This window comes from Dermochelys coriacea, chromosome 6 (genome assembly GCF_009764565.3).
Source record: "Dermochelys coriacea isolate rDerCor1 chromosome 6, rDerCor1.pri.v4, whole genome shotgun sequence".
NCBI classification, from domain to species: domain Eukaryota; kingdom Metazoa; phylum Chordata; order Testudines; family Dermochelyidae; genus Dermochelys; species Dermochelys coriacea.
The window spans coordinates 4,173,977-4,188,965 of record NC_050073.1 but is presented as its reverse complement, the minus strand read 5'-3'; the positions used below and the strand labels follow the sequence as shown (position 1 = coordinate 4,188,965).

Here is a 14,989-nt window from a genome sequence, read left to right as displayed (position 1 = left end):
GCTGGGTGATCACAATGATCTCTTCTGGCCTTGGAATCTAGGGATCTATGAACAAAACCACGGCTCTGCAGTATGGCTCCAGCACCCTTCTAGCTGGGGTGCTTCTCCACCTTGTTTCATTCCCAGGTATGGTTCCAGCTGGAGATATCAGTGGGCTCAACCCTCCCTCCTTCCCCAGAGTTCAGCCCTTTCTGCCCCTTTGGCTTCAGCTGTCCTGAGCCTCCTGCTGCTGCTCTCAGCCTTCAGCCCTCTCTGGCCATGGATCTCCGGCCTGGGGGAGTTTGTAGGTGACTCCCCTGAAGGCCCTTTGCTTTCTCCAGCCTGATTTGACTCCACTGCTCACCAGGGAACTCTCACCTCTTCCTCCTTCCAGACATCCCCTCCCTGAGGCTCCCAGCCGTGCCGTGCCGTGCCCTGCCCTGCCCTGCCCTGCCCTGCCCTGCTCTGCTCTGCTCTGCTCTGCATTCATGACTCCATCTCCCTCTCTGAATTGTCGCTTGCTTTTGGGCTCTCATTTATAGCTCCTAGCCCAGCCCCACCCTTCTCATTACACCAAAGGACGGTGCACCTGGACTGGACCAGGACTTCAGCTACCTTGCTACCCAGCCCATTTACGATGGACTGTTGGGGTCTGAGGGTTCCATGTCAGTTGGGTGAAATGTTGGGGTCTGGAGGTTCTGTGGCAGTCGAGGGGGGGGAGTGTTGGGATCTAGAGGTTCTGTGGCAGTGGGGTGGGGGGTGTTGGGGTCTGGAGGTTCTGTGGCAGTGGGGTGGGGGTGCTGGGGTCTGGAGGTTCTGTGGCAGTGGGGTGGGGGGGTGTTGGGGTCTGGAGGGTCTGTGGCAGTGGGGTGGGGGATATTAGGGTCTGGAGGTTCTGTGGCAGTGGGGTGGGGGTGCTGGGGTCTGGAGGTTCTGTGGCAGTGGGGTGGGGGGATATTGGGGTCTGGAGGTTCTGTGGCAGTGGGGTGGGGGTGCTGGGGTCTGGAGGTTCTGTGGCAGTGGGGTGGGGGATATTGGGGTCTGGAGGTTCTGTGGCAGTGGGGTGGGGGATATTGGGGTCTGGAGGTTCTGTGGCAGTGGGGTGGGGGGTGTTGGGGTCTGGAGGTTCTGTGGCAGTGGGGTGGGGGTGCTGGGGTCTGGAGGTTCTGTGGCAGTGGGGTGGGGGATATTGGGGTCTGGAGGTTCTGTGGCAGTGGGGTGGGGGTGCTGGGGTCTGGAGGTTCTGTGGCAGTGGGGTGGGGGATATTGGGGTCTGGAGGTTCCGTGGCAGTGGGGTGGGGGATATTGGGGTCTGGAGGTTCTGTGGAAGTGGGGAGGGGGTGCTGGGGTCTGGAGGTTCTGTGGCAGTGGGGTGGGGGATATTGGGGTCTGGAGGCTCTGTAGCAGTGGGGTGGGGGGGTGTTGGGGTCTGGAGGTTCTGTGGCAGTGGGGTGGGGGGTGTTGGTCTGGAGGTTCTGTGGCAGTGGGGTGGGGGATATTGGGGTCTGGAGGTTCTGTGGCAGTGGGGTGTGGGGGGGGTTGTTCTGGAGGTTCCGTGGCAGTGGGGTGGGGGATATAGGGGTCTGGAGGTTCTGTGGCAATGGGGTGGGGGATATTGGGGTCTGGAGGTTCTGTGGAAGTGGGGTGGGGGTGCTGGGGTCTGGAGGTTCTGTGGCAGTGGGGTGGGGGATATTGGGGTCTGGAGGGTCTGTAGCAGTGGGGTGGGGGGTGTTGGGGTCTGGAGGTTCTGTGGCAGTGGGGTGGGGGTGCTGGGGTCTGGAGGTTCTGTGGCAGTGGGGTGGGGGATATTGGGGTCTGGAGTTTCTGTGGCAGTGGGGTGGGGGATATTGGGGTCTGGAGGTTCTGTGGCAGTGGGGTGGGGGTGCTGGGGTCTGGAGGTTCTGTGGCAGTCGGGTGGGGGGTGCTGGGGTCTGGAGTTTCTGTGGCAGTGGGGTGGGGGATATTGGGGTCTGGAGGTTCTGTGGCAGTGGGGTGGGGGATATTGGGGTCTGGAGTTTCTGTGGCAGTGGGGTGGGCGATATTGGGGTCTGGAGGTTCTGTGGCAGTGGGGTGGGGAGGTGCTGGGGTGTGGAGGTTCCATGGCAGTTGGGCATGTTGTGGTTTGGTGTCTCTGGGGCAGTTGGGTGGAGGCTGGGGCCTGAGGTGGACAGGGGGTCACAGGCGTGAGGTAAATACCTCAGTCACTAACCCTGAGGAGGCAGAAATGTCTCAGGGATTCATGGCCCCTGCTGTCACTGAGCCCACCGTTTTGTGGGGACTGTGGTCAAGCGCAGCCCTGTCTGTTCCTATCTGGGCTGAGACCCAACTCGTTTCACACTAGGCCTAATAAACACAGCAAACGAGATTCACACACTAAGGTCCTGGCCTGTATCCCATTCCCTGCCCCCCTGAGCCAGCCAGTCCCTTGCCCTGGGGCTGGATCAGAGCCAGTGCCCCCTAGAAGGGAAGGTCCCATATCCCATTCCCCCGTAACACCTTCACCCTCCGAGCCACCCCCTCCCCTGCCCTGAGGCTGCTCGGAGCCCCTAGCGGGGAAAGGCTGCACGTCCCATTCCCAGACCTGAGAAGAGAGGGAATAGTCCCTGTCTGTATAATCCTGGGGAGACCCCGTCTGGGCTCATCTCTGGGCCCCAAAATCCTGGAGAGATATAGACAGATTGCAGGGAGCCTAGGGCAGAGCAACAGACATGATCAGAGGCTGCAGGGAGCAGTTTACAAGGGGAGATGAAAGGAGCCAGCTCAGCAGGGGCTGAGTGGGGCATATAAAAAAAGAGGGTGGTGATGGGATCCAAGAGTTTGAATCCCAATCTGGAGCCCTTTGCCACTCTTGCTTCAAGAACAATGGAAATTCTCAACTCCCTGGTCATGAAGTTTCACATGACACTGGATCATAACTAGATTTCTCTCCTTTGCCTCTCCTTAAAACTGTGATCCCTGGTTCTTTATTACCCATTGGTAAAATTACACCACATCAGAACAATTCCCTGAAAGGCTGGGGTGGACTTTCCAAGCCAGATTGGACTGGCTGGCTTCTCTCAAAGTTACCGTGGTCAAGATTTTCAAAAGGGATTAATGATTTGGGAAAGAAACCAAGGCACTAGTAAAACCTCATCTGGAATACTGTGTCCAATTCTGGTCACATGGTCCAGAAAGATTAATTCAAACTGGAACAGGTTTAGAGAAGGCAGCTAGGATGATCAGAGGTGTAGTAGGAAGAGAGCCTGAGATATAAATCCTTGTAGTAGAGCTGCATCCATTGTCATGGGCATACGTGTCTTACTATCCTCATAGAGTCTGCCAGGTGCTATTACCTTGCTTTGTCAACAATAAAGCTGGCTGGTGCCTTCGTACCTTAATGGATCTTGTGGTCATTGGGCAGTTCACTCGAGGTCTGCTGTGCCGGCTGTCTGCGCAGAGCTGGGGCGAGAACAGGGAGAACACACACACACACACGCAGCCAAACATCTAATAAGAGGAATGGAGTACCTAGTTTATGAGAAGAGATGGAAAGAGCCTCACTTAGCTGAAAATTAGGCTTTTCAGAATTTAGCTTGGGTTTTTTTAAAATAATATTGATGGATAATATCAATAATTAATCATGATTTAAAAAATTAATCGCACTGTTAAGCAACAGAATACCAGTTGAAATTTATTAAAAATGTTGGATGTTTTTCTACATTTTCAAATATATTGATTTCTATTACAACACAGAATACAAAGTATACACTGCTCACTTTATATTATTTATTACAAATATTTGCACTGTAAAAATGATAAACAAAAGAAATAGTATTTTTCAATTCACCTCATACAAGTACTGTCGTACAATCTCTTTCTCGTGAAAGCTTGCAAAGGTAGATTTTTTGGTTACATAATTGCTCTCAAAAACAAAACAATGTAAACTTTAGAGCCTACAGGTCCACTCAGTCGTACTTCTTGTTCAGCCAATCGCTAAGAGAAACAAGTTTGTTTACATTTACAGGAGATAATGCTGCCCGCTTCTTATTTACAATGTCACCTGAAAGTGAGAACAGACGTTTGCATGGCACATTTGTAGCCAGCATTACAAGGTATTTACGTGCCAGATATGCTAAAGATCTATATGCCCCTTCGTGCTTTGGCCACCATTCCGGAGGACATGCTTCCATGCTGAGGACCGCTCGTTAAAAAAATAATGCACTAATTAAATTTGTGACTGAACTCCTTGGGGGAGAATTGTATGTCTCCTGCTCTGTGTTTTACCCGCATTCTGCCATATATTTCATGTTATAGCAGTCTTGGCTGATGACCTAGCACTTTAAGAACACTTTCACTGCAGATTTGACAAAACACAAAGAAGGTACCAATGTGAGATTTCTAAAGAAAACTACAACACTCGACCCAAGATTTAAGAATCTGAAGCGCCTTCCAAAATCTGATTGGGACAGGGTGTAGCGCATTCTCTCAGAAGTCTTAAAAGAGCAACACTCCCATAAGGAAACTACAGAACCCGAACCAACAAAAAAGAAAATCAACCTTTTGCTGGTGGCATCTGCCTCAGATGATGAAAATGAACATGCAGTACTCTGCACTGCTTTGGATCATTACCAAGCAGAACCCGTCATCAGTATGGATGCATTTCCTCTGGAATGGTGATTGAAGCATGAAGAGACATATGAATCTTTAGCTCATCTGGCACATAAATATCTTGCAATACCAGCTACAACAGTGTCTGTTCTCACTTTCAGGTGACACTGTAAACAAGAAGCAGGCAGCATTATCTCCTGCAAATGTAAACAAACGTGTTTGTATGAGTATTCTATTATTGTTTAACAGCACGATCAATTTTTTTAATCGTGCAATTAATCACAATTAATTTATTTAATCATTTGACAGCCCTATTTTTAAGCATTATTTGAGATTATCTATTTAAATTTTCACAGTTGTACGGAAAATATTGGGGGGTGTCAGACAATAATTTAATGACAAAAGCCACTGAGATTCAAAAAGTTAAAGTTTTATAAACCCTTCAAACACAAATTGTCAACATCACATCACAATATACAAAGTAAATATCCTTAAATCAACAGATCATACCTGGTTTTACTATTCATTGGTCGGTCCATTTGTAACAAGCCCAATTCAATCATCTAAATCATTGGATTTTGACTCTAATAAGTTCTCAAGCAGCATTTTTCTTACTTTGCCTATTTGTAAATTTCAGTTAATATTGATAGAAATATTTTGTTGATGGTTTGTGTGTGTGGTGAAATTGACATTTACCAATAAACATCTAATCCTTCCAAGCCTACCTAAAATGCAGGCTGAAAGGGGATCTGACTGCTCTCTCTAAATATATCATGCAGAAAACACCATGGAGGGAGAAGAGCTATTGAAGCTAAAGGACAATGTTGGCACAAGAACAGATGGGGACAAACTGGCCAGGAATCAACATAGGCTGGAAATGAGAAGGTTCCTGACCATCAGATGAGGGAGGTTGTGGAACAGCCTCCCACTAGGAGCAAACACCCTAACTGGTTTGAAGATGGATCTGGGTAAGTCTCTGAGTAGGATTCCATGATGGCCTGCAACAGCACAGAGTTGACTCAGTGACCCAGGAAGGCCCTTCCAGTTCTAAGTTTCTTGGAGACATATTAAAGGGGCTGGTTTTCAGAGGGTGGGCGCTCAACATCTTTTGAAAACCAGCCCCCTGTAAAAGGGGTCTCAAGGTGATCAACCAAAAAGAGAAGCACCAAAAAAATATATTTTTTTTAAATGACTAGTCACTTTTGAAAAATCTGGGCCTCATTCAAGTGGAACCATGGGCCTCTTGGCTGGATGCAGGAAACACCGGGTGAGATTTTTCTGGTCTGTGTTATACAGGAGGTCAGACTAGAATGATCTAATGGCCTCTTCTGGCCTTGAAATCTATGGTTCTACACAGAGCAACTCAAGAGCCATAGATTCATTTGGGGCATCTAATTTCTGGCCTCGCCATGGGAAGAGTTGTCCATTACAGAGTCCTAGATCCCAAGGCCAGAAGGGACCATTGTGATCATCTAGTCTGACCTCCTGTGTTTCATAGGCCAGAGAACATCCCTGAATTAATCCCTGTTTGAACTAGATCAGATCTTTTAGAAAAACATCCAAACATGATCTTAAATGTGCCAGTGATGGAGAATCCACCATGACACTTGGCAAATTGTTCCAATGGCTAATTACCCTCAGTGTTAAAAAATTGTGCCTTGTTTCTAGTCGGAATTTGTCTAGCTTCAACTTCCAGCCATTGGATCGAGTCAAATCTTTTGCAGCTAGACTGAAGAATGATTTGTTCCCTATGGAGATACTTCTCGACTGTAACCAAGTCACCCCTTAACCTGCTCCTTGTTAAGCTAAATAGACTCAAGGAGCTCAATCTATCATTATAAGGCAGGTTTTCCAATCCTTTCATCATTCTAGTGACCCCTCATAATCCTTCTTCTCTGACCCCTCTCCAATTTATTAACATCCCTCTTGAACTGTGGGCACCAGAATTAGTACCACTATTCCAGCAGCTGTCGCACCAGGGCTAAGACAGAGCCCCTTTGGATCTTACTGCACCTCCTGGGGAGACTTCTCTGCCGCGTGGGTCCTGGCATGTTTGCTGAGCTTTGAGTTGTCGATGAAACTCCTCCCACACTGGGTGCATTTATAGGGTCTCTCTCCTGTGTGGGTGTGCAGGTGTTTGACCAGGGTGGACTTCAGATTGAAGCACTTCCCACACTCGGGGCATTTGTAGGGCCGCTCCCCACGATGGATCCTCTGGTGCTGGATGAGGTTGGCACTCATGTTGAAGCTCTTCCCGCACTGCATGCACTTGTAGGGCCGCTCCCCGGTGTGGATGTGCAGGTGCTTCCCCAGCGACGAGTTGAGGCCAAAGCTCTTCCCGCACTCGGGTCACTTGTAGGGGCGCTTGCCCCAGTGGATCCGCCTGTGCTGGATGAGGTTGGCACTCAGGTTGAAGCTCTTCCTGCATTGCATGCACTTGTAGGGCCGCTCGCCCGTGTGGGTGCGCTGGTGCTGGGCCAGGTTGGAGCTGCCGCTGAGGTCCTTCCCACAATCGGAGCAGGTGTACAGCTTCCCCGGCAGGTGGCATCGCAGGTGCTGAGGGAGGGAGCTGAGGCTGAAGCTCTTCCCGCACTCAGGGCAGATGTAGGGCTGCGAGCCCAGGTGGGTGCAGACATGCTTGGCCAGCATGTGGCTGCGGTTGAAGCGCTTCTCGCATTGAACACACTGGTAAGGCCTCTCCCCGGTGTGGATGCGCTGGTGCTGGGCGAGGTGGGAGCTCTGACTAAAGCTCTTCCCACAGTTGGGGCAGTTATAGGGTCGCTCCCCTGTGTGGATCCATTGATGCTGGACAAAGTGGGAGCTCTGGCTGAAGGATTTCCCACAGACAAGGCATTTATAGGGTCTCTCTCCCAGGTAGGTGGTTTCCAGAATAATGATGTTTTCAGGGATCCCATAAGCTTCACACTCATCAATTCTCTCCTCTAGGGGGTCTCCCTGATGCCATCCTGGCCTGCCAGCATCTCTCCGCTTGGGGCTCTGGGGTTCGCTCCCACACACCCTTCCTGCTGGGGATTCTCCTCCGCTCCTGCACCTGCTGGGAAATAGAGAGAATCCAGACGAGGCTCTTCCCCAGCAGAAACGGCCCCTCCTCAAAGCCCTCAGAGAAAGGATGGGGAAGGGGAGGGCTCCTACCAGAGGTGGGAGTTGGGAGTGAGACGTGGAGGACAGGGACTTGTGGGAGATGATACTGAGCAAGACCAGACAGAACCTGGAGGGCTCCAGGCGTCTTTGCCAGGATCCCTTCACTCCCCTGAATTGCAAAACTAACCTATGTAATTTGATGACAGTTTTACTACTTCCAGGCTCCCCCAGATTTGTGGATCACTGACGCCAGTGCTATGGCTTGGGGTGCGGTTCTCTGGCCTGGGTTTGGCAGGACGTCAGAGTAGCCGACCAGAACGGCCCCTTCTGGACTTCCCCATCTATGGCTCTAGCATGGCACCCTGGGGTCCTGGCTGCTAATTCGTGGAGGGTCCCCAAGCCAGCCTCACTCCTTTTGTCACCTGTAGAAATGACCATCAGGGTCTCCCTTTCCTCGGTGCCCTGGAGATCCCGGACACATGGCTTGTCCTCGCGCTTCATCCCGGAGATCCTGGGGTCAGGGACCAGGAATCCTGCCTGCAGGGGAGGAAACAGGGGGAGTCCTGCTTTGATAAATTACCATTAAACCCTTCAAAGAGCCGCCCCAAAACTCCCACCCCGGGGCTGCCCCAGAGCTGGCAGGGTTGCGGGGCCACTGCAGGGCTCTGCTTCACACACACACAAACACACACAAAAACCCGGGCTGGCCTGGAGCTGGGGCGGGGTCTCTCCGGTCCCAACTGCGGGTTGGGCTCGGATCCCCTTGTAGCTGCAGCCACTTCTCCAAGCAGTGATTTCCTGCCACTGCTGCTGCTGCTGCCTCTCTCCCTGCCCCGAGAGCTTCCTCCGGCTGTGCTTCTCTGCCCCCGCCTCGTCAGCTTTGAACCTAAGAGCATGCAAGTCACACCCTGAGTGTCTGTGTGTAACAGCAGCCTGCCAGCCACACCTGGGTTATATCAGGCTCTCACCAGCCTGCGTTATATAGCAGAGTGACCCCAAGACACCCCCAGTCTTAGCTTTCCCCCAGAAATGTATGTCCTGGACTGCTAGGTCCTCTCCTGGACACTACAAATTATATTAAATCCATTATTTCTTAAAGATTATGCTATGCGCACATCTTGTCACCCCAAACAGAATTATCAAACAGGCACTTCAATTCAAACACACTGGATTCGATAAAACAAGTTTATTAACTACACAGAGAGAGATTTTAAGGGAGTCCAAGAAATGAGGCATAAAAGTTGGGAATAGTTACAAAGAAAATAAAAGATGAAATGTTTACTAGTGTCTAACTTAACAAACTGTATCAGATTCAAGCAAAATGTTTCACCACATGCTTTCAGTAACCTTCCTTACCAAACTGTGTAGGTCAGGCCCCCTTCCTCTGTGTCCCGTGAATACTCCCTTCCTCTCTTCAGGTGTAGTGAATACCATGGGCAGGAAGGGGTCTGGAGTGTTTGTCCTTCCTTTTTATAGTTTCAGTCCCATGGTTGAAAAACATTTGCAGCTGGGCACTAGGGCACATACAGTGTATGTGGAAGGACATTCCCTGTTGGCTTTTCCTCATCTGTTTGAGCTTCTTTTGTTTCCGTCCCTGCTTGATGATTGTTTACCGCTTAAATGCAAATTCAGGCAAGCACACATTCCTTTCCTGAGGACACATCTGTTTGCCAACTTCTCCCTCAGTAGGGCTGTGGGGCTGGGAACATGGGTTAATAACATCACACGGGGAAATCTTATAGAACTTTCCAGACAATGTTGACACACATTTTGTCAGGATGATCCTGACCAACAACTTATGAGTTTTCAAATTATGCCTCACAAGGCATACTATGTTCAAAGATTATTAAAATAGTACATAGGGCATAGGCGCCGACTCTGTGGGTGCTCTGGGGCTTGAGCATCCACAGGGAAAATTTAGCGGGTGCTCTGCACCCACCAGCAGCCAAGCTCCCCACTCCTTGCCTCCTTCTCTCCCCCGCTAGTGCACCACATCACCGCTCCTTCCCCCGCAGCCACCTAAAAGCTGTTTGACGGCGCTTAGGACTTTCCGGGAGGGATGGGGGTGGATTGGGGACGTGGCGTGCTCAGGGAAGGAGGAAGAGAAAAGGCAGGCCAGGGACGGGGATTTGAGGGAAGGGGGTGGAATGGAGGTGGGTCGAGGGTGGTGCAGGGCGGGACAGGGGTGAGGTGGGGTCGAGCACCCACTGGGCAGAGAGGAAGTCAGCGCCTATGATGTAAGGTGTGAATACAAGAGCGTATTCTGTCACAGCCTCATTACCACATGTGGCAGGGAGTTCCACAGGCTAAACCTGCAGGACAGAGACATTGATTTTGCCCTTTTCAGTCAGTTTTAAACGCAATTTCATTTCCTTGTGTGGTGTGGAAGCACATAGTGACAGCACAGCCCCTTTCACTTCCACAAACACACACACACAGTATTTAGAGAGAGTATGAAGTGACCTGAGACTTCAGACAAGGCAGGCGAATGACTCTGAGAGCTTGGTTTTATTGGAAGTAACTCAGTAGCACCTCAAGGCCCCAACTGAGATCAGGGCCCCTGTTGTGCCGGGTGCTGCACAAACCCTGAGATCTGGGCCCCGTTGTGCCAGGTGTTGCACAGATTCACAGTCTCTCCCTCCTCAAAAGAGTTCACAGTGTAAAGAGAAGATTATTCTCCCAAAACGCAAACAGTGCCTCAGTGAGATTCAGTCCCCTCTGCTGTAATCCACTAGACCTTTCTCTCCTCCAGATACAGGAGTAGAACCAGCAGTCCAGTGCCTCCTGCTATAACCACTAGACCCCACTCCCATCCACAGCTGGGTTAGAAGCCAGGAGTCCTGGCTCCCAGCCTTGCCAGGGACGCTCTGGGTGGGATGTTTCAAGCTTAGCAAGGGGCATCAGGATGTGGATGTGGAGGGTCCCACGTAGTGTTGCCATCTGGATGATTTTTAATTGGCTTGCCCGGTTTTTGTCCTGCCTTGCTTGTTGCCAGTGAAAAGATTTAACGTATTGGGGTTTTATGTTCCTCTGCCAGACACGAGCATGGGCAGCCACACGTGCAGTGAATTTGTAACTATCATGGATGACCCATTGCTGGGAGCATGCTGACACCAGCATGCCGGGCCCTGCTCAGCCTGCCAAACCGCAGCAGCTCCCCTCAGCACCAGGAAGTGAGATGGGCCCATGGCTCTCCAGCAGGGAGGTGGGGGAGCAATATGGGAGAGACAGGGGCTGCTGGGAGGGGAGACTGGGGGAAGGCTCCTTTCTGGGTTGAGGCTCCTGGGAGGCGCTGGGTGTGGGGGCTCATGGTGGGTGAGGCAAGGGCTCCTGTGTTACCTGGCAAGACAGAAGGGCTGTGGCTACAGGTGTGGGGAAAGCAGCCAGAGCAGTAAGATAACTAGAGGAAGGGCACAGCATTTGCTAGCGGCCTCACCCCTGTTCACCACTGAACATCTCCTCTAGTCCCCAAACGTATTTGTTTGTTGCTCACCGGGGTAGGAGAACAGGCAGCTCAGAGAATCTGTCATTCCCTAACAGAACTCAGAAATACACAGAGAGGGGCTGGTGGTTTTGGGGTCATTTTTGTTGCCTGCTCAGACTGCGTTTTAAGTAGGCTTTGGACTATGAGATTTTTAGCGGTGATTGTTAGCAAACATCAGTCTCACCACACAGGCATCCAGCCAACGGCACATCATTTCCGGTGATAACAATCCAAATGTGCCGCTAGACAAAGAATGAACAATGCTCCTGGTGAGCTAACTAGAGTCCCATCTTACTGTGTAGAAGACGTGTGGTCATGCCAGCGTCCTTGGGGTGGCCTGCAGGATAATTACTTTGTACATTTTGACATGTGATGTTGATAATTTGTGGTTTCAAAGGTTATAAAAAGGCTTGGCAGAATGCTATTTTTTTAAATAACTTCAACAGATAATATTGATGTTTATTTCTAACCATTTTTTTGTTTTTTTTTAATGTTTATTGATTTAAATTTTCAGTTGTGGAAAATTACTGTGAGGATCAAAACCTAATTCTATAATGGCAACAGGCATTGATTTTAAAAAGGTCAAGCTTTAAAACTATTCAAACACAAATTATTAACATCACATATCAAAATATACTTAGGGCAGGTCTACACTACCCACTGGATTGGCGGGTAATGATTGATCTATCGGGTGTCGATTTTTCGCTGTGATGTTATTGACTTGAACTGGGACCGTATAGATCATCGTTGCAACCAAGGTCCTGTAGTGGCACCAAATGTTGTATAAAGGGGGTCAAATAAGGTGTCTAAGAAGGTTATGGTTTGCTGGTTATGATTGTGCTGTCTATACGTGTGTATCATTTTTGTAGTTGAAGTGATGAATATTGGCTCTATACTGTCTGTGTTTCAGACTTATGCTATGCTTCTGGGGAACACTCCAGACCAGTTGGTTTCAGCTCTGCCTAGCCTGCTTGTTGGCCCATTAAGGACTATCAGTGACACAATTGACCCATTGAGAGAAGGCAGACAAGCCTTGTGACTCAGCCAGGTATGCAGGGACCTGCCTATGGACAGAACTCTGAGGTTTTTCCAGGCCATGTGATGGACAGCTTGTCTTTGGGACAAAGGAAGAAAGACCACATGGCAAGAGAATATAAAAAGCTGCTGCAGCTCCTCCATCTTGTCTTCAATCCTGCTTCATACCTCTGGAGGGACTTTGCTACACTGAAGCTTTGAACCAAGGACTGAAAGACCCATCCCAGCTGGGGATGTTCTCCAGAGACTTAATTTGAACCTGCAGTTTATTCTATCACTGCTGCAAGCCTGAACCAAGAACTTTGCCATTACTGTATGTAATCGATTGCATTTAACCAATTCTAGCTCTCATCTGTATCTTTTTCCTTTTATGAATAAAACTTTAGATTTTAGATTCTAAAGGATTGGCAACAGTGTGATTTGTGGGTAAGATCTGATTTGTATATTGATCTGGGTCTGGAGCTTGGTCCTTTGGGATCGAGAGAACCTTTTTTCTTTTACTGGGGTATTGGTTTTCATAACCATATGTCCCCATAAGGAGGAGCCCTGGTGGTGATACTGGGAAACTGGATGTCTAAGGGAATTACTTGTGTGACTTGTGGTTAGCCAGTGGGGTAAAACCAAAGTCTTCTCTGTCTGGCTGGTTTGGTTTGCCTTGGTGTGCATAGAAACCCCAGCCTTGGGCTGTAACTGCCCTGCTTGAAGCAATTTGTCCTGAACTGATACTCTCAGTTGGGTCCCGCCAGAACCAGCATCATTACAATCGTATCAAGTCTAGATGCGATAAATCGATCCCTGAGCGCTCGTCCGTCGACTCCGGTACTCCACCGCCAAGAGGGGTGCAAGTGGAGTCGATGGGAGAGTGGCAGCAGTCGACTCAGCGCTGTGAAGACACCGCGGTAAGTTGATTTAAGTACGCCAACTTCAGCTACGCTATTTTCGTAGCTGAAGTTGCGTATCTTAGATCGATCCCCACACAGGGTAGACCTGGGCTAAGTCAATAGCTTCAAATCCAACTCTAAGAAATTCTCAAGCAGCATTATTCTTACTTTGCTTATCTGCAAATTTTGATTATAAGCAATAGAAATATTTTGCCAGCAGTTTGTGTGTGTGTGTGGTGAATACAACATTTCCCGATAAAAATCCAGTCCTTCCAAGCATAGTTACAAAGCTTTAACTTTTTGAATCTCAACCTCTACTGCCATTAAATAATTGTCTGACCTCCACATATGGCCCGACACACCCCACACACACATAAATTCCCACAACTGGGATAATCTGAATTGATAAAAATAGAAAAAAAAAAGATGCTTAATACCCATAATTTTCCACATCAAAATTTAAAATTGATGGAACTTTAAAAAAAGGCCTAAAATAAATAGCAACATTTTCCATCAAAATTATAAAAAGACAAAGAGAATTCGGCCAAGCCTAATTTCCGTAATGATTGGCTATAGTTGGCACTAGGATGCATTTTGTTGGTGGGAGGGTGTCCAGTGACTAACATTAGCGGGCAGGAGTGAATCTGGAGCAGCCCAGAGGGAGGCCAAGCTGGGGGTGTTGGCGCATGGGGGGCTATTGATTTGGGACATCGGAAGCAGGGGGGTTGCCAGCAGAGGCGCTCTGGGTCGGGTCAGGCCCCTCGTCCTCCACAGCGTCCTCCATCATCTGCTTGTACTGGCGCTTGAAGAAGCTGAGCTGGAAGGAGACAAAGAGGGGAGATGCTGAGACCAGACAGAAAAATCCTTGTACCTCCGCCACCAGCTGGGAGAGCCACAGGCCCCTCCCCCAGGGTGATGGGCTCTAGGGGAGGGCTTAGATCCCTGCCCCACTCACCATGTAGAGGGCTGCGGTGAACTCACCATTCCCCACCCTCACTCACTTTCACTGGGCTGGGGCAGGGAATTGGGGTGTGGGAGGGGGTGAGGGCTCCAGCTGGGGATGTGAGGTCTGAGGTGGGGTCAGAAATGAGGAGTTCAGGGTGTGGGAGAGGGCTCGGGGCTGGGGCAGGGTGTTGGGGTGCGGGAGGAGGTTCGAGGGGTGGGCTTTTGGAGGGAGCTTGGGTGCTGAAGGGGTCTCAGGGCTGGAGCAGGAGGATGAAGTGCGGGGTCTGGGAGGGAGTTAGGGTGTGGGAGGGGGATCTGACCTGGAGTAGGGAGCTAGGCTGCAGGAGGGGGTTTGGGGTGCGGGCTCTGGCCAGGTGGCGCTAACCTCAGGCAGCTCCCAGTTACCAGTGCAGTGGGATTAAGGCAGGCTCCCTGCCTGCCCTGGCTCCATGCTGCTCCCGAAAGGTCTGGGCTACCAGGCGGAGGCGTGGGTAGGCAGCTCTGTGCAGTGCACGCTACCACTGCCCGCAGGCGCCGCCCCCACAGCTCCCATTCGCTGTGGTTCCCAGCCAATGGAAGCTGCAGAGGCGGCACTGGCGGGGGGGGGCCAGTGCACAGAGCTTCCCTGATCTCCCCTGCCTCAGGGGACTTCAGAGACGTGCTGGCCACTTCCAGGAGCCCCGTGGAGCCAGGGCAGGCAGGACCTGGCTTCGCCTCGCCGCACTGCCAACTGTACTTTTAACAGCCCAGTCAGCGGTGCTTATCGGAGCTGCCAGGGTCCCTTTTCGACCGCTCGTTCCAGTCAAAAACCAGATGCCTGGCAACCCTAGCTCACACCTGAGGAGTTCACATGCCAGGGCTGAGGCCAGGGCCCATCCCTACCTCAGCTCCACTCCCGAAGATGGGGTGGTTGACGTGGCAGGTGCTGTTCCTCTGAGTCTGCTCCTCGGAGCCTATGGCTGAGCTGCACTTAACG

At 50.5% G+C, this 14,989-nt stretch overlaps 1 pseudogene; it reads right to left on the bottom strand.

Annotated features, from left to right (window-relative positions):
• Window positions 1–6,570: 6,570 nt before the first annotated feature.
• LOC122455412 lies at window positions 6,571–8,535 on the bottom strand (annotated as a pseudogene).
• Window positions 8,536–14,989: the final 6,454 nt, after the last annotated feature.